At 34.0% G+C, this 19,580-nt stretch overlaps 2 non-coding genes across 2 annotated transcripts; both read right to left on the reverse strand.

The window, feature by feature from the left end:
* Nucleotides 1-1,346: 1,346 nt before the first annotated feature.
* Nucleotides 1,347-1,453, reverse strand: LOC121216592 (small nucleolar RNA R71). Its single transcript, XR_005912773.1, has one exon. It is a non-coding gene; the product is annotated as a small nucleolar RNA R71 (small nucleolar RNA).
* A 17,718-nt stretch (nucleotides 1,454-19,171) lies between these two features.
* LOC121216498 (small nucleolar RNA R71) lies at nucleotides 19,172-19,278 on the reverse strand. Its single transcript, XR_005912678.1, has one exon. It is a non-coding gene; the product is annotated as a small nucleolar RNA R71 (small nucleolar RNA).
* Nucleotides 19,279-19,580: the final 302 nt, after the last annotated feature.

The following is a 19,580-nucleotide window of genomic DNA, read 5'->3' on the forward strand; positions in this document are numbered from 1 at the left end:
TTAGCTGAGCCATCCTAACCAAATGATGGCTAGTGGACACAATAATTCATATGTGCATGCTTAATTTAGATCCTAACCTGACTAAATTAAAGGTTCATAATAACTTTAACGAACTCTATTATCTTGTATGGTTTTTAGGTTTATGTGATTAAACTGTTTCAAGCGTCACTTGTCCTTGTTACTTCACATGAATCCTAAGAAACCCTTAGTTTAATATGATCAATAAAATGCATGTTTTACTAAGTAAAAGATTCCTAAAAGACTTAATTTGGTTTCTAAACTCATGAAAGATTGAGTTGCCATGGAATAATTTCTGAACACTGTTAAGCATCATAAAAATAAGCTAAGTTGAATGATATAATTATCCTAGCCTATTCATGTTATTGATTGTTGAAGTTTGTGTTTTTGTTAAATTCATTCATACTTCACATTTAGTTTAAATTGCATTAGGGATCAATCTTGTATCTAGATAATTTAATTTAGTTAATCATCCATCACTCAAGATATTGTGTTTTTATCATCAAATTGTTAACTTTAATTTTGCAATATATTAATTAACATACACAATCCCTATTGAGACGATAACTCCTTTACTTACTTACTACTTGATAACGACCGTGTACAGTAGTTACACAAACCGAGCGTTACAAGTTTTTGGCACTATTGTCGGGGACTGTTGCCTTAATAATTTTGTGAAATTATTCTTTTCAATTTGATTATTATTTCAGTTTTATCTAACTTCTAACCTTACTAATTTATTCTTTATTTTTTTGTGATTTATTTTTCAAGTGTTTATGAGCATAGATCGAATTATCGATTTATTAATTGTAAACCCTGAGATAGAGAAGACATTTTGACAAAGAATACGCAAAAGATCAGCTCAAAGACAAGCTAAGATGCACCTTGGAAATCAAAATGATGGACAAGAAAATGAATCCAATCATGTGCACAATCCAATCTTTATTGCTGATGATAGAGATCGTACCATAAGACAGTACGCTGTACCACTCTTCAATGAATTAAATTCGAGAATTAGGAGACCAGAGATTGAGGCACCACAATTTGAATTGAAACCAGTGATGTTTCAAATGCTCCAAATGGTTGACCAGTTTAGTGGAATGCCCACAGAGGATCCACACCTTCACCTTTGATTATTCATGGAGGTGAGTAATTCATTTAAGATAGCCGATGTGACTAAAGATGCATTGAGGTTGAAGTTATTTCCATATTCATTGTGAGATTGAGCACGAGTATGACTTAATTCGTTGCCACCAAGTTCAATATCTACATAGAAAGAATTACTAGAAAGATTTTTGGTTAAATATTTCCCATCTAGCAAAAACGCTAAGTTGTGAAATGAGATAACCACTTTTCAACAATTGGATGATGAAGCTTTGTACGAGGCATGAGAGAGAATCAAAGAATTACTTTGTAGGTGCCATCATCATGGGATTTCATATTGCATCCAGTTTGAGACGTTTTATAACGGTCTCAACGCACACACTAGGTTGATGGTAGATGCTTCTGCGAATGATGCGATTTTCTCTAAGTCTTATAATGAGGCTAACGAGATCATTGAGAGGATAGCCAATAACAATTACCAGCGTCCAACAAATCAAGCAACTTTAGAAAGACGAATAGCCAGAGTGCACGAAGTGGACGCACTTACACTACTAATGGTTTAAATAATTTTGCAGCCCAACCGCCAAGTCAGTTTGATGTTGTTTTCTGTTTATACTGTGGGGATGGTCATTCTTTTAAGAATTGTCAATCAAATCTCGTGTCAGTTTATTATGTAGGTAATCAACATCAAAATAGAAGTGGACATGAACCACAGTCCAACTTCTACAATCCTTCATGGTGCAACCATCTAAACTTTTCTTGGAGTAACCAAGGAAATGGACTGAATAACACTTACATACAGCATAAACCTAACCAATCCCAAGGGTTCAATCACCAATCAATAGTTTAGAGAACTTGTTGAAGGCGTACAGGGCTAAGAATGATGCTTTAATCCAAAGTCGAGAAGCAACACTAAAAAATTTGGAGAACAAAATGGGTCAGTTAGCTATAGAGCTTCGTAACCGACTGTAAGGAGCCTTGCCGAGCGATATAGAAAATCCAAGAAATTTGGGTAAGAAACATTGCAAAGCAGTTTCCTTATGAAGTGGTAAGACTTTGGAACCCAAGGAGGTTGTGATTGAAGATGAACCTATTGAGAAGGAGGAAAGTCAACCAACAGTTGAAATTCCTACAGCAGTTGAGCCAGAACTTACAAAGTCTGATGAGGTAAAACCTAAACTAGTGAATTCTAAAAAACTAACATCTTCTTTAGATGCAAATTTTATCTCCTCAGAAAAGTGATACAGTCTAACCTAAAGTTCTATCACCTCCATATTCTCAAAAGTTCCAACCAAATAAGCAAAAATATGAGGTGCAATTCAAAATTTTTTTGAATGTTCAAAAGCAACTTCACATCAACATCCTGTTGGTGGAGGCTTTAGAACAAATGCCCAATTATGTGAAGTTCATGAAAAACATCCTGTCCAAAAAGAAAAGACTTAGTGAGTATGAGACTGTAGCTTTAACGAAGAAGTGTAATGCGTTCTTACAGAATAAGCTTCCTCCGAAACCTATACGTTGTAATATTAGAGAAACTTACTATGGTAAAGCTTTGTACGACTTAGGAGCGAGCATCAACTTGATGCCCAAGTTTATTTTTAAATTGTTGGGAATAGGCAAAGTAAGACCCACTACTGTGACACTTCAACTAGCGGATTGATATTTAGCATACCCTAAATGAAAGATCGAGGATGTTTTGGTAAGAGTCGATAAATTCATTTTTCCTGTTGATTTCATTATCTTAGATTTTGAAGCAGATAAGGAAGTACTAATCATCCTAGGGAGACCTTTCTTAACCAAGGGAAGAATATTGATAGATGTGCAAAAAGGAGAATTCTCGATGAGAGTTTAGGATGATCAAGTGACATTTAATGTTTTTAAAGCTATGACATTTCCTGATCCGATGGAAGAATGTTCAATAGTTGAGGAGCTAGAAACCTTAGTTTCTATAGAACAGGAGAACAAATTTGAAGACCCATTAGAGAACATTTTAGGGTTTGAGCCATTAAAAGATGGAAAAGGTAATGAAAACATGGCTTTAATAGAAGACAGGTCGAGGGATTATGTTCAATCAACACGTTTTGAACCACTAGAATTGGAAGTTCAGGAATTTACACAACCAAAGTTGTCAATCGAGGAACTACCTAAACTCGAACTTAAGGTAATTTATTCCCATTTAAAATATGTTTATGTAGGCAACTATTCTACTTTATCTGTGATTTTTTACAAGAACTAACAAAACACCAAGAAGAGATCAAATAGTTAGATACGGGAATTATCTACCACATCTCAAAAGTTCATAGGTAAGTCCGGTACAATATGTACCAAAAAAAGGTGGAATCACGATTGTCGAGAATGAACGTAATGAGTTAATCCCAATAAAAACTATCACGGGTTAGAGAATCTGCATTGATTAGAGAAAATTGAACAAAGCAACTCAGAAGGACTATTTTTTGCTGCCTTTTATGGATCAGATGTTAGATCGACTAGCAGGTAACGAATATTAATATTTTTTAGATGGACATTCGAGATATAACCAAATAGTGCCTTGGTAGACCAACAGAAAACCACTTTGACTTGTCCGTACATTACATTTACTTTTAGACGAATGCCTTTCGATTTATGTAACACACCTGCCACATTTCAACGGTGTATGATGGCAATATTTATTGATATGATTGAAAATTTTGTTGAGGTTTTCAAGGATGATTTTTCTATTTTTGGTAATACTTACGATGTTTGTTTGAGTACTTTGGCTTAGGTACTTAAAAGATGCGAGGATATGAATCTTGTCCTTAGCTGGGAGAAAAACCATTTTATGGTTAAGGAGGGAATGGTTGTAGGGCATAAAATTTCCAAAAGAGGAATTGAAGTTGATAAAGAAAAGGTGGATGTAATTGAAAAATTACCACCTCCAATTAGTGTAAAAAGAGTTCAAAGTTTCTTAGGCTATGCCAGATTTTACCGAAGGTTTATAAAAGACTTTTCAAAAAGTTTCTAAGCCTTTGTGTAAGTTGTTAGAGAAAGATACTATTTTTGAGTTTGACAAAGCATGCTTGGAAGCTTTTGAAGAGTTAAAAAGTCGGATAATCTCAGCCCCAATAATTGTTACACCTGATTAGAACTCACCTCTTGAGTTGATGTGTGATGTAAATGATTTCATTATTGGTGTTGTGATGGGTCAAAAAAGAACAAAGTATTTCACCCTATCTACTATGCAAGCAAAACTTTGTTAGGAGCCCAGCTCAATTACACGGTAACTGAAAAATAACTATTTGCTATAGTTTCTTCTTTTGGGAAGTTCCGTTCATGTCTTATAGGTACCAAAGTTATAGTTTTTACTGATTATGCAGCCATTAAATACTTACTCACAAAGAAAGATGCTAACTCAAGGCTAATTCGATGGATACTCTTACTCCAATAATTTAACCTAGAGATCTAATATATAAAAGGTGTTGAAAATCAAGTAGTCGATCATTTGTCAAGGTTGGAACAAAACGAGGTAACTCTCTCACTTGTTCTTATCAATGAGAATTTTCCAGATGAGCATATATTTGAGGTAAATCGAATTCATGAAATACCTTGGTTTGCTGATTATGCGAATTATTTAGCATGTGAAATAATTCCTTGAGAAATGACATACCAAAAAAAGAATAAATTTCTTCATAATAGCTGGTATTATTTCTAGGAGGATCCATTTTTGTTTAAATAATGTGCATATAACATAATCAAGAAGTGAGTAGCTGAAAGTGAAATTGATGAGATCTTGTACCACAACCATTCATCTCCAAGTAGGGGACACTTTGGTTGTTCCTGCATTGCAGCGAAGATCTTACAAGTAAGATTCTTTTGGCCTACAGTGTTTAAGGATGCATATGCATATGTGAAAAATTGTGATAAATGCCAGAGGACCGGAAGCATATCAAGGAGGAACGAGATGCCCATGATAAACATTTTGGAGGTAGAATTATATGACGTTTGGGGCATCAATTTTTAGGCCCGTTTTCTCTTTCTTATGGTAACAGGTATACCTTCGTGGCCGTCGACTATGTATCCAAGTGGGTTAAAGCTCAAGCATACCCAATGAATGAAGCTAAGGTAGTCATGCGATTCATACATAAATATGTTTTTACATGATTTGGGACTCCTAGAGCTATAATTAGCGATGAAGGATCGTACTTTATAAATAAATGGCTTAAGTGGTTGCTTGACAAGTACGATGTGAAACACAAAATTGCCACTAACTATCATCCACAGTCAAATGGGCAAGTTGAACGGGTGAATCGTGAGATTAAAGGAATCCTTGAGAAAGTGGTGCAACCTAATAGAAATGGCTGGTCTCGAAGGCTTGATGATGCTCTATGGTCTTACCGAGCAACTTTTAAGACACCTTTAGGAATGACTCTTTATCGGTTAGTCTTCGAAAATGCATGACATTTGCCACTTGAGTTGGAAAAAAAGCTTACTAGGCTATGAAACAATTAAATTTGGATCTTAAGCAAGCTAGTGAGAGAAGGATGTTAGAACTTGCTTAGCTTGAGGAGTTGAGGTTATTTTCATACAAGAATGCCAAAATGTATAAAGAAAAATCTAAAACATGGCATGAAAATTGTATACAACCTCGTGAATTCAAAGAAGGTTAGAAATTGTTGTTTAATTCAAGGCTAAAGTTATTTCTGGGAAAGCTAAAATCCCGATGGAAAGGACCTTATACCATCTACAAATTTTATTCATATGGAGCCGTCGAATTGTATGACAACAATGGAGGTACATTTAAGGTTAATGGTCAACGTCTCAAACACTATTTGGATGATGAAGTTGAGCGAGTTGAAACCTCGTTCAATATAATAGACCATTAATTTTTAAGCTTTTATTTTTAATAAAGGGCATACTTAGAAATTATCTTCATGAATTAATACATTAAATTAAGTCTGTCTAAGGAGATTGAAACTTAAGTAGGACCGTTTGTGACCCCTCCAACCTTTCTTGGGATATTAATTTGATGTAATTTTTTTAGAAGGAATTTTCTAAGTAATCCAAAAGTTTTTAATTTTAATTTTGGAATTTTAATTGTCTTTATTTTGAATAAAGAGGGCCAATTTGGCCCAAGTACTAATTAGTTTATTTTCCTAATTCAGTTTAATTTTTTAGTACAACAAATAAATACAGTTTGGCCTTGAGGCCCAAAACAGCAAGAAGGAGGAAATTACCCATCATTGTCGTCCATAGAGTCCCTAAAAACCCTATTTTTCCACCACTTTTCCCTTCCCTCCTTACCTTGCCACCCAATCATTCTTTTGTAGCTAAATTTTCTCTACATGTTTACCCTAATCTATTACTATATAAATCCCTCTATACTTCACACCATTCAAAACAATTAGCTTCAAACCTTAGCCACCTATTTCTTTCTTCATGCCGTTAACCTTAAATCCTGAAAAATCTCCCCAAAATCTCCCTTCTTATCACAAAACCCTCATATCTCAGCCGCAATCTTTTTGCCGAAGCAATGCCTTCACTGCCGCAATCCTGATGCTACCACACTCTTATCGCTGCTGCAATTCCATCACCACCGCAACCTTCAACCACCACAGATTGCCAATTTTTTTTCCTTTTATCGAAACTCTGCCTATCTTTCGGTAAAAATACCATGTCTCGCAAAAGAACTAGATCTTTCAAGACTTCTGCTGAGAATCTAATTGTGATTCAAGATGAGGAAGGAAGGGAAAGATTTGATTCTATCATTAAGAATCAACCCATGATACCGGAAAAAGGTTTCAATTTGGAGAGCAATGACAAGATGGTCATGCCATTGTCACTTCGAAAGACGATTAATGCTTTAAATTGGGAGCAATTCTGTGATGCATGATTAATGCCAGATGAAGATTTAGTGCGAGAGTTCTATGCCAACTTGACCACGCCAAACACTAATGAAGTTCTTGTTCGTAAGAAAAAGGTAGCCCTTACTTCTAAATCCATTAATGATTTATTTAACTTACTTGATGTTGAAAAAGATGAATACTATGCCATGATGAAAATTATCAATTTGTATTTTCTTCAACAATTTATTAATGTGGTTACAAATATGAGATCCCAATGGGATTATAAGAAAGTATGATAGTCATTCTTGCCGAAGGGAATATTTATAACAACTCATTTTCAGTTAAATCAAAAAAATAGTTTTGGGATCACAAATATAATATGAGAATATTTATTTTATTATTATTTTAGTGTTTATGACATATTAGCAAGGTCGTATAAAAATTTCGTTAAGAAATTTTATCGTTTGCATGTTTAATTGGGTGAAAAGGACTAAATCGTAAAAGATGAAAAATTAGAGTTCTATAAGTTAAAGGTACAAAATGACTATGAAATTAAATGGTTAAGGGATTTAAGTGTTAATTGTACCATTCATAAAGTTGGTGGAAAAACATGGACATAAAATGAAGTGTTTTTAAAGTTAATTAATAGGGTTAAGTTAGTAAATTGATAAATAAGTTTAATTAAATTAAAGAAAACAGAGATATCATCTTTGTTGTTGTCTTCTTCCACCGATTATTGAAGAATAGAAAGCTATTGATAGGGTTTTAAAGCTTCGGTTATATCTCCCTTGCATGTAAGTGAATTTCAGTTCCGTTTTTAATGATTTTTATGTTTTCAGAATCATTATAGCTTAATCTATCTAGCCCAGGGACTAATTTGCAAAATTTTTAAACGGTTATGGTTTTTCCATGAATGTGTGCATGTGATTTTTGATGTTTGATGGAAGAAAATGAATTCTTGTTGATAAATAAAAAAACATTTGTAAAGTGATTTTTGTTGAAAATGTCAATTAGGGATTTATTTGTGAAATGTGTAAAATACATTGTGAAATTGTGAAATAATGAATTGTATGAGTTGCTATGAGTGTATATTGAATTTTTCTAGCATAATAAGTTGATGAAATTGCATGAATTTCATTTTACGAGCTAAGGAACTAAACTGTAAAAAAGTTAAAATATTGGGGGTAAAATTGTAAATTTAAAAAAAAGTATATACTTTTCATTGAATTGAATTGAATGAATATTAAATGGATTGAAGTTTATTATTTAGGTCAAGTTAAGCCTTGTATGGATCTAGATCGAGGGAAAGATAAAGTATCGAACTAGTCGATCCTATTTCATCGTTTTTGCGATCGAGGTAAGTTCGTATGTTTAAATAATATTTTAATGTATTTGATTTAAATGATATTATGTTATTCATCATATCATGTCACGATAGAAGTGACGTTACGATATTTATTGAGCCCCATTTAAACCTTAAGAATAAATAGGATACAAATGACATGTCATTAGGGTTACCATGTTTCGGTGCTAGTCGTGAATGTCCTACTGATAGCTGATTTTTGACATTTGTTGCGGATACTTGTTAGCTTGTGTGAGCGGCATCGTGTAGCTACATTTGGACCATCAGCTTGTTTGAGCAGACCTATTTATGGCTCGAGTGAGCATCTATGTAAAGAAAAAGGAAATGAATGGTTTTGCCATGTGTTTAGCACACTTTGTGTGAGCTTCCTGTGTATCCGATATTATTCTAAGTGGTTTAATGTGCATGAAAAGGGAAAGCACGGTAAGTGTACCGAAAGCTAAATTAAGAACTCATGAAAAGGTATGAAATGTTGATGATCAAAGTATGTATACTTATGTTTATGAGAAGTATGATTTAAGTGATGTTAAGCTCATGTACTATACCTTACCATGTGATGATATTGTTAAGTTATGTGTTTAATCACTAACTTGTGTTGTTAGTGATGCTTAGGCTTGTGCCAAGCTATGTTGGATTGATTCATGTCCATTTTTATGATTATGCATTGAAATGGTAAGCTATGTCTATGATTTACAAACTTACTAAGCATTATGTACTTACGTTGTCTTTCTTTCCTATGTTTTATAGATTATCAGAAGCTCGATCATGTTGGAAGCTCGTCAGAGATCTATCACACTATCCAGCGACTATATCGATAGATTTTGATATTTTGGTCATGGTTATAATGGCATGTATAGGTGAATTGAGTTTGATGAGATTGTAGTTATGTTTGGCTTATAAATATGGTTTTATTGTTGGTGTACTTTTGGCATTTTGATGCTTGATGGTTGGCGTTGATATGGCTAAGTAAATATATGGTTTGTATAACAAATTTGATATGTTTGAATATGGTTTGGCATGTGGTCATGGTGGTAAGTTTTGGTTTGGAAACAGGTTAGAAATGTATGGGTGATGAATGACTAAATTATGCATATGTTTAAGTATGTTTAGTTAATGTGATTGAGGTGCCTTTTGGAATATTAGTTGTATGGATAAATGGAGAAATGAATTAGTCATTTTTATGCATGTTTTAGGTATGTTTTAAGGATTGAATGTATGTGCAAATGGATCATAGAATCATGCTTGATTAGGGTGAAAAAAATGACTTGAATTTGACTTATTTCTTGTCCACACAGCCTAAGACATGGGCATATATCTTAGCCATGTGTGACACTCAGTCTTGTGTCCCCTGTAGGTTTCAAAGGGTTTCAAGTCAAGTAGTTACACAGCCTAGCACACGACTTGGCACACGGGCGTGTGAGGCCATTTCAAGAGTTACACGGCCTGACACACGGGTATGTGGCTTGGCCGTGTGACCCAAGTTAGAGAGTTACACGGGCACGGACACGAGCTGGGACACGGTCGTGTGTTCTTATTTCGAATGTCCACACAACCTGAGACATGGGTGTTTGTCTTAGCCGTGTGAGTCACACGGCCTGGCCACACGATCTTGTCACCCCTGTAGTGTGAATTTTTTTGTCTTTTTCCATTCAATTCTAAATGTTTTTGATTTAGTCCCAAATTGATTCTAAAGTGTTTCTAAGGCCTCAAGGCCTCGAATAAGGGACGATATACATGTATTGGAATGAATATTTCTATGATTATGAAATGTTTGGAAATGAATGATTTTAAGTTACCTTTTTACGGTAATGCTCTGTGACCTTATTTTAATGAGAGATACAGGTTAAGGGTGTTACATTTAGTGGTACCAAAGCTACGGTTTAGTCGATTATTGGATTGAACATAACGAGTACAAGTCTAGAAATACATGCCATTATATAACCTGGGATAGTGTGATAACTCCTGAATCGTTTTGAATTGTGCTTTCATATAGAAATGACATCCAATCGAGCCGACTCTGATAAAGTTCAAAGTATCGTGCAAGCCCTCGTTCACGGAGTTGCTTCAAGTGGCAGTAGGCCCATATCTCAGGGTCGGGGAGAAGAGGCTAAGGAAGCCTTCTTCCAAATGATGAATAAATGGTTTACCAAGTTTGAACGAACGAACCCAATAGCTCAACGACCTTCACCCCACCTGTTTCCCAACCGGTCCCCTTGGTTCCTTAGGGTTTGGAACCAATACGAGTTAGTAAGCTGCCAGTTGATAAAATTCGTAAATATGGAGTTGAAGAATTTAGAGCTACAGCTGAAGATGGCCCAAAGAGAGTCAAGTTCTAGTTAGAAAACACGATTAGGGTTTTCGATGATTTCTCTTGTACACTGGCAGAATGTGTAAAATGTTTTGTATCTTTACTAAAAGGCTCACTTTTCAGTGGTGGAATACTTTGGTTTTTGTGGTGCAGAGAGAGCAAATAGATTAGGAATTCTTTCAAATCAAGTTCCAAAAGAAGTATATAAGTCAGAGATTTCTTGACCAGAAACGTAAAAAGTTTCTCGAGCTTAAGCAAGGCCGAATGACAGTGTCCGAGTATGAGAGGGTGTAACACCCCTTACCCGAGACCGTTGTCAGAGTCGAGCACGAGGCATTATCTGACTTAACTTACTAGCTCGGAGTATAAAAATTTTCTTTTAAAATTAATTTGCTCACGTTCAATCAATATGTCCTTAAAAAGGACCCTCGAGACCTTAAAACATACAATGAAAATGGTTTGGGTCCAAACCGGGAACATTAAAAATTTTTCGAATACTTAAACAAATCAAAATAATTTATTCACCATTCATAATAAAACTGTCCACTCACGTAACAGTCACTAATTTAATTATAACTCGAGTTACAAAAGTCAAATTTTAGATCCGTAAATTTTCCCTGAAGCTAGACTCATATATCTTCTTACCATAAAATTTTCAGATTTTTGGTTTAGCCAAATAATACAATTTATTCGTTAAAATCTCCCCTGTTTCACTGTTCAACAGTTCTGACCTCTATTCACTAAAAATCAATTATCTCATTGTACAGGCTTTATATAATGCTTCTGCTTGTTTATATTCGAGCTTATTTTTTGATTCGAGAATAATTTTTTACTGATTCACAGGTAAATAGTGGGACAGCTTCAATGAAGAATTCATATTCTAGAAGACATGATACAAAATTATATCTAGCAGATCAGTTCTAATCGAGAAGTGTCATTGTGGGTTAAAGTCATCTCGATAGTTGAAGGTGTCGAGTTTGTGTTAAGTGATATTACTTGATGCTTTCCATGCAAGGGGAACAAATATCAGTTGAAAGTTACAGACGTAAACATGTCGAAAGTAGTAGTCAAAGTTTGATAATTCTTGTCTCTCGGTTATGTTTCGGCAAACGATTACTAGGAATTTCTCGATAGTTATACTACTAATGATAAAGGAATGATAGGAGAACATTATAGCTACTCAGTTAAGTTCAGATATAGTATCAAGTTTTAATATGAGTTATTTTCGAGTTCCGAATCGAGGTGAGTTATAAATGATTTATCTGTGAATTACCATTAAGACAATGACAGAAAGATTTGATTGGATGACTTTTATCAGGTGAGAAATTTCGAAGATGAAATTTTCATAAGGGGGTAGTTGTAACAGCCCGTTTTTTAGTGTTGTCAAAAAAGTGGCTTTGGGGCCACCAAATTCGACGAGTAAGTTTAAAAATATATTTATTTAATAGTTACGAGTCGAGTATGGTTTTAAAAAGGTTTTTGATATGATAATTTATGTTATATAAATGATTTATTAAGTTCGAGTGGTAAGACCCTAAAGTCAAGTGGTTTTAGAAAATAAGGTGTCGGGACCTCATTTCTATAAACTGAGCCGTAAATATTTTTCTCATTCAGGTGGTATTAAAGTTTTATTAAAAAATTTTAATGTTTCGATAGTTAATTAATTAAAAAAGACTAAATCGTAAAAGATGTAAAATTTGATCACTATTTGATTTGACTGATTAAATGGTTTATTGAATAAAGGAAAATGGACTTAAATGGTAATTAAACCATTTAAGGAGTTAGTGGACATATATGGACATGGATTTGGTGATTTTTTTAATTATATACCAAGGCTAAAATGCTAATTTGATAAATTAAATTTAAAATAAAATAAAAACAAAAGGCTAAATTATCATCTTTTTGGTTTCTTCTCCAACAACCGAAAGCACAATGGAAGAAGGATGAAGCTTTCGGCCATGGTGGTTTCCTCTTGCATGTAAGTAATTATTACCCATTTTTAATAATTTTGATGTTTTTGAGATTGTTGCAACTAGGTCTAGCTAGCCCGTACCTTCGATTTTGAAACTGTTAAAGATTTTGAAGGTTGCCTGTAACACTAGGACGAAGCATTTCCAGAGGTTTACATCTCAAAACATTCAATTATCAAAAGATTAAAAAAATATCATAAATCATAGAAATATTATTCAAAATCATACATATTGTCCCTTATATGAGCCCTCGAGGCCCTAAAAACACTTTAGAAATGAATCGAGACTGAATCAGAATCGTATAGAATTTCATGGAAAAAGTTGAAAATTTTTATACTGCAAGGGTCACATGGCCGTGTGACTCACACAGCTGAGACACACGCCCGTGTTTTAGGCCATGTGGACATTCGAAGTAGGGACACATAGTCGTGTCCCAACCCATGTCCGTGCCTGTGTAACTCTCTGACTTAGGTCACACGACCAAGCCACATGCTCGTGTGCCAGGCCGTGTAACTCTCGAAATGGCCTCACACGTTTGTGTGCCAGTTCGTGTGCTAGGTTGTGTAGCTGCCTGACTTGGAACCCTTTGAAGCCTACAGAGGACAGACGACCGTGTCGCATGGCCGTGTGCCACACACGGCTGAGACACACGCCCGTGTCTTAGGCCGTGTGGACGAAAAATAGGTCATTTTCAAGCCATTTTCCTCACCCAAAACATGAGCACTTATACAAGCCATATGCCTATTTTCAAGCATCCAAAATATACCTAACACATGCATATTCAAGCTAGATCATCATACTATTTAATCATTCAACCACTATGCCTAAAAGACACCTCAATCACAACAACCAAACATGCTTATACATTTGCTTAGTTTAGCCATAAATCAACCAACCTTTATAACTAATTCTATGCCAAAAATTACCACAATGTTTACATGCCAAAATCACACTCAAATATACCAATTTGGCCATTCAACACCTATCATCACTAAACCTTAGCAAAACTAACCATTTGTCAACCACATCCAAACATACCAAATTAACCATTTATCAACTCAATATTTACTATCTACTTCCATACCAAACCACAATGACCACAATCAAGCATATCTAAAGGACCATTCATAGCATGCATTTAATTAACCATTCCAACATCCACCATTTAAGCACAAAATGCCAAGATGTCAACCATTATAAACCACATATACATGCCAACATAACAACCAATTCATCAACAAAAATCCCATATTTACAAGCCAAATATAATGGTTATTTCATCAAACATAAAACACCTATACATGCCATTATAATCATGACTCAAAATCATCAAAATCTACCGATATAACTGATGGATAGTGTGATGGATCTCTGACAAGCTTCCAACCTAAACGAGCTTTCGATTATCTAAAAACATGGAAAAATATCACAAAGTAAGCATATAATGCTTAGTAAGTTCGTAAATCATAAACAATGCTTACCATTTCAATACATAAGCTTAAAATAATTTATGAATTAATCTAACATAGCTTGGCACAAGCTTAAGCATCCACAACAACTCAAGTTAGTGAATAAACACATAACTTAGTAAATTCACCACATGATATAATAGTTTTCATGAACATATAATATAAGCATTCACACTTTTCATGAATATGGCTATACATACTTTAATCATCAACATCTCTTACCTTTCCATACATTCATGACATTGTCAATCTGAACACTTATCATTCCTTCCTTTTGTATGCCTATTGAACCACTTAGAATATTATCATATACGTGGGAATCTCACACACTGTGAGCTAATATATGGTCGAAACCATTTCTTTCCTTTTCCTTTACATAGATGCTCTCTCTCGAGACATAAATGGATCTGCTTATACAAGTTGTCGGTCGGAACGTAGCTACACAATGCTGCTCACACAAGCTATCAAGTATCCCCAACACATGTCAGAACTCAGCCATTAGTAGTACGTTTAGGACCAGCACCCGAAACATGGTAACCCTAATGACATGTCATTTGTATCCTATATTTCTAAGGTTCAAACGGGGCTCAAAATTCATCGAAATATAGTTGGATTTTTCTTCGAGACATGATATAATACTATGTCATGATAGCATTTAAATCAAACATATTAAAATGCTATTTAAACATACGAACTTACCTCGACGATAAAAACGTAGATATGAAGTTGATTAATCCAAAACTTTATCTTTGCAACGATCAAAAGTCGTACGAGGCTTATCTTGATCTAAGTGAATAATTTCAATTTATTCAATAATCTTCTATTCAATTCAATCCAATTTCGTATTTTTACAAAATTATGCTTTTTCCCCTAATGTTTTTATTTCATTACAATTTAGTCCCTAAGTACATAAAATGAATTTCATTCAAACTCATCCCTAACCCAAGCTAGCCGAATTTCATATAGGCCCCTAGCAACTCATACATTTTATTATTTTCACAATTTCACCATAAATATTTCACATTTCTCAATTTAATCCCTAATTGACTTTTTAACCAAAATTCACTTTATAAAAGTTGTTTATCTAACAACAAAGGCTCATTTTATTCCATCAAACATTACAAACAACAAGTATACATTCATGGTAAAACCCTAGAATTTCAATAGTTTTGCAAATTAGTCCTTAGGCTAGCTAGATGAAGCTACGACTCCGAAAACATAAAAATCAATAAAAATAGGATGAAAAATACTCACATGCAAGACAAAGAGTGATGGCCGATTGTTGAAGCTTTTCCAATGGCTTTTCTCTTTTAACATTCGGTGATGGTATTCAATTAGGAAGATGATACCATCTTTCTTTTAGTTTAATTTTAAGTTAATTTATTAATTTACTAATTTAACCTTAACTTATAAATTAAAATCACTTAAAATTGTGTCCATAAATGTCCAATCAAATTAGAATTGGGCTAATTACCACATAAAACCCTCAAACACTCAATTCCATAGCTATTTAATCTTTTTAGGCTATAGAAGTCAAGTTTTGCACCTTTTTCAATTTAGTTCTTTTTATCGAATTAAGCATGAAAATGGTACAATTTCTTAACAAATTTTTTCTACGATACTACTAACATGCTGTAGACTTTAAAATAATAATAAAATAAATATTTTCATGTTGAATTTGTGGTCCCAAAGCCACTGTTCTAATTTCACTAAAAACGGGCTGTTACATTGCCATTGATGAATCTATGTGATTTTAGTTATTAAATGATGAGTTTCAAATGTTGGTTGACATTTAAAAACATTTTGTTAAGTGATTTTGATGAATTTTCTAATTAGGGACTAAATTGTTAAAATAGTAAAAGTACAAGGATTTGATATGAAATTATTACAAATGTAGGTTATTTTGTGTACCATGAATATTCAGCTAATGTGAATTTGCATTAAAAATGGTTAATTTGCATGTTTTAGCCTTAGGGACTAAATTGAATAAAATTAAAATGGTAAGGACAATTTTGTAAAAATGTAAAAAGGCTAAATTGCATAAAATACATTGTTTTACTGTCTAAATTAATAGATGGAGTAAACTTATTTATTTAGATCAAGATCGAGTCGAAACTCGAGAAGAATGGAAAATTACCAAAATGCCCCTATACGTTGTCATTTCTATACTTTACCCAGGTAAGTTTGTACGTTAAAATAGTGTTTTAAATTTTTGTTTCAAATGCTATCATGTTATGTTATATTATCATATCATGTCTCTACAGAAAATCCAACGAAGTATCGACGCCCATCGAATATGAAAAGGGATGGTGGTGACCATCGAGTATGAAAAGGGATGGTAGCGACCATCGAATAATGAAAAGGGATGGCTTTGACCATCGAATATGAAAAGGGTTGGTGACAACCATCGAATATGAAAAGGGATGGCTTCGACCATCGAATATAAAAATGGATGGTTCTGACAATCATTTAGCACATTTTTGTGAGCTCCAATAAGGGTTCTAATTGACTTCACTATGAAAAATATGGAAAGGTATGATGTACCAATGATCAAAGTATGAATATCCATGATTATGAAAGGTATGATTTAAGTGATGCTATGTTTATGTACCATATCTTACCATGTGATAAATTGCTAAGTTATGTGTTTAATCACTAGCTTGTGACTATGGTAAATGTTATGTTTATGTCTTTTGTGTTATGTAAATGAAATAGTAAATGTTCAATATGAACCAAGACATGTGTGTATGAAACTTATTGAAATGGTGATACATGGAAAACATGATATATTATGAAGGATGATAAATCCAATTGGATCATGCTCAAGTATAATGGTTATCTGTGTTAAGTTCACATGAATTATATTCAATTATGCTAACATGTGTTGTTGTTGGTGCTTAAGATTGCGCCAAGTTTATGATTGAATTATATCATGTTTAATCTTAATGAAATACATTAAAACGGTAAGCGCTCAATTTGTAATAGGCTTATGTCCATGAAAAGGTGAAATAAATCAAAGTATGTAATTTTTTATCAATGGTTGATTATGTAGATGATTCAAAATGAGCTATGTTTAAATGCAATAGTTTGTAGTCATGGTTATGCGTATGCATATGAAACGGGTGAGGAAAGGTAATGAAATGGTAAATTCATAGTTGAAATGAAATTTGATGAAAAGGGAGTAATGAGTTTGAATGTACTATATGTGAGAAATTTATGTATGCTATGGATGGATATACCTATATAATGGATAAATATACTAAGTCGGGAATTGATAATGTTGTTTAGGCTTATGATAAGCACTAGGAACGGAATGAAAGGAAAGTAGATTGAAAAGTGTAAAATCTTATAGAAAAGCTAATTATTATCTATTAAGTCCCATAAAATCCTATCATATTATGAATGATAAATGTATGTGACATAAATGAACTTACTCATTTGTGAGTTGATGATCCTATCAATTTATGAATCTTATGGCATTGACATAGATTTATGTTTATTCTATAAAGTTTATTATTGAAATGAAATATTATGCTTAAAGTTTATACGAACCTGCTAAGCATACATTGCTTACGTAGTTATTTTCCTTTACTTTATAGATTATCAGAAGCTCGATCGGGTTGGAAGCTAGTCAGAGATCCATCACACTACCCATCAATTTTATCGATAGATTTTTATAATGGCATGTATAGGTGTTTTGTGCTTGATGATATGGTCACTATGTTTGGCTTGTAAATATGGTTTATGACTGATGACATTTTGGTATTTTTGGGCTTGATGGCTAATGTTTAATTGATTTAGTGATGATATGTTTGGAATGGCCAAATTGGTATGCTTGTGTGTGATATTGGCATGAAATGTTGCTTTGAATTTTTGAAACTTACGTTATTTTAATGCATTGATGATTGGTGTTTATAAGGTGAAATTGACGTATGATTTGTGACCAAAGTGATAATTGTTGGCATGGTTGCAAAATGATCATTTATGGCATGTATTGATATAGAATTTAAATCAACTATGTTTAGTTTAATTATGACCATTTGGATATTAATTTCGTGTGGTTGACATGTATCAATTGTGATATATTTTGGCATGGAAACAAAATAGTGATAAATGGTAAATGTGCACATGTTTAGATTGATTTGATGATCATGTGTGAAGTGCCTTTTGGCATATTGGTTGTATGGATAAATGACCTATTGAATTGGTTTTAATATGCATGCTTTGGTATGCTTGAAAGCTTAATTGCATGTGCAAATATCTTGTAGGTGTGAGCTTGTAATGGATGAAAGGAATGGCTTGAAATTAACCTATTTCTTGTCCACAAGGCCTAAAACACGGGCATATGTCTCAGCCGTGTGTGACACACGGCCACGCTACACAGCCGTATGTCCCCTGTAGTTTTTAAAAGGTTACATTTCGAATGTTACACGGCTTGGCACATGGGCATGTGGCTTGGTCATGTGAACCGAGTTAGAGAGTTACACAAGCACGGACATGGGTTGGGACATGGCCCTGTGTTCCTACTTCAAATGCCCACACGGCCTAGCCACACGGTCGTGTGATCCCTACGGTGTGAATTTTTCCATCTTTTTTCCATAAAGTTTTAAATGTTTCCAATTTAGTCCTGAATCAGTTCTAAAGTGTTTCTAAGCCTCGAGGGCTCGAATTAGGGACGTTATGCATATGTTTGATTGAATTTTTTAATGATTATGAAAAAGTGGAGAATGACTGATTTGAGTTATGTTTTAATGGTAATGCTTCTTAACCGTATTCCGGCGATAGATACGGGTTAGGGGTGTTACAATTCAAACCATATAAACAAGCTCAACAATTCGAGTTGAAGCTAGTAATGTTTCAGATGTTGCAAACAGTAGGATAGTTTGGTGGATTATCCACTGAATATCCAAGATTGCATTTAAGACTTTTTCTAGAAGTCTGTGACTCGTTTAAACAACAGACTGTTCCAGAAGACGCCTTGCAACTTAAAATTTTTTCCATATTCTTTGAAAGATTGTGCAAGGGCGTGGCTGAATGTTTTGCCATTGGGAATAGTGGCATTATAGAATGATCTTTGCCAGATATTTTTTCTAATGTATAATCCACCAAATATGAATGCCAAGCTTAGAAATGACATTACATCTTTTCGACAATCGGAGGATGAAACGCTATATGAAGCTTGGGAACGGTTTAAAGAATTACTTCAAAAATGTTTGATGCATAGATTCCAACACTGGACACAAATGAAGATATTTTATAATGGGTTGAATGCACATATGATTATTGTAGTTGATGCTTCTTCTAATTGTGCCTTTCTGGATAAATCTTATATTGAAGCGTATGAGAATTTGGAAAAAATTGGCAACAATGATTATCAATATCCTGCCACGAGAGTTGGGATGGGTAAGAAAGTTGTTGGTACCAGGGAGCTTGACGCAATCACTTCATTGATAGCCCAGGTATCTTCTTTAGCTAATATGATCAAAGTAATGAAAAGACCCACTGTAGTCTAGGAGATGAAATCAACCA

This window comes from Gossypium hirsutum, chromosome D04, assembly GCF_007990345.1.
Source record: "Gossypium hirsutum isolate 1008001.06 chromosome D04, Gossypium_hirsutum_v2.1, whole genome shotgun sequence".
In the NCBI taxonomy this organism is placed as follows: Eukaryota; Viridiplantae; Streptophyta; class Magnoliopsida; order Malvales; family Malvaceae; genus Gossypium; species Gossypium hirsutum.